The sequence below is a fragment of the Pomacea canaliculata genome, linkage group LG2, assembly GCF_003073045.1.
Source record: "Pomacea canaliculata isolate SZHN2017 linkage group LG2, ASM307304v1, whole genome shotgun sequence".
Lineage (NCBI taxonomy): Eukaryota > Metazoa > Mollusca > Gastropoda > Architaenioglossa > Ampullariidae > Pomacea > Pomacea canaliculata.
The window spans coordinates 20,202,902-20,204,318 of record NC_037591.1 but is presented as its reverse complement, the minus strand read 5'-3'; positions in this window follow the sequence as shown (position 1 = coordinate 20,204,318).

The following is a 1,417-nucleotide window of genomic DNA, read 5'->3' as shown; positions in this document are numbered from 1 at the left end:
ACTAATAAAAGCGCTCTTCCCCAGCTTTGACACTGGAGCTGGTTTGCATGTATTAGCTCTAGAATTGCCACAGTTATCCAAGTAGAAATGGATCATCTAAGGAACCTCGACTGATTTCATGAGCCACTCGCGGTTTCACCGTACGAGGCATGGCTTAATCTTTGAGAACAAGCATATGACTACTGGTAGGATCAACCAGAATGCTGTTGGGTGTACACGTAACCGACTCCCACGAAGCAGTCGCCGCTGGAGCGCAGGTCCTGCGTTCGCGGGTGCTTTTCGCTCTTGCAACCGAATCATCGGTTCAAATTTTCAACGTGCGGAGCGTTCACCCGATCGACACGGGCGCGCTCTTTCACTCGAGACACAGTCAAGCGTTATTCGATACGCCGACGCGGCTGGCCGAAAGGAGCACGACGAACCCCTCTCTCTGCTCAACCAGCGCGCGCCTGAGCCGTGGGAAACGCGGCAGCGAAAGCCGCGAATCGCCAGCGAGCAAAACCGTACCACACCTTCTTCGGTCCGCTTCGAAACCGGCTGGCAGCAGGACGGGACGCAGACAACGATCACTTTCGACCGAGGGCGTCGCACGCCGAGCGAGCGCTCAGTTGCCGATGCAAAAATCCAAAACTGGGTGAGCACTACATGGCTAATAGTAACCTTTCTCTATTGCCATGTTCACTTTCTCGCGCCTTTCGGCACACCTGCTCCCCATATATATAGCGCCGACTTATCTCTTCCCTGCCTTGTGCCACGCCTCACCTTGCACCAGGCCCTCCGCACCAGACCCTCCGCACCAGACCCTCCTCACCAGACCCTCCGCACCAGACCCTCCTGTTCGGTAAACTTGAAGGAAACGAGGTTCCCCTAAGCTTCCAGTACCAAAATGAAGTTACTAATGACTAGAAGTGTGTTTTCAATGTGTTGCACCAGACCATCCGCTTTGCACCAGACCCTCCGCTCGAACGAACATTTTACAAGTTTGGCACCATGCCCTCCGCACCAGACCCTCCGCACCTGACCCTCCCCTCTAACGTACATTTTCCAAGTTTTGCACCAGACCCTCCGCACCAGACCCTCCCCTCGAACGAACATTTTACAAGTTTGGCACCAGGCCCTCCGCACCAGACCCTCCGCGAGACACAGTCAAGCGTTATTCGATGCGCCGACGCGGCTGGCCGAAAGGAGCCACGACGAACCCCTCTCTGCTCAACCAGCGCGCGCCTGAGCCGTGAGAAACGCGGCAGCGAAAGCCGCGAATCGCCACCAAGCCAACCCGTACCACACCTTCTTCGGTCCGCTTCCAAACCGGCTCGCAGCAGGACGGGACGCAGACAACGATCGCTTTCGACCGAGGGCTTCGCACGCCGAGCGAGCGCTCATTTGCAGATGAAAAATACAAAACTGGGTGAGCATT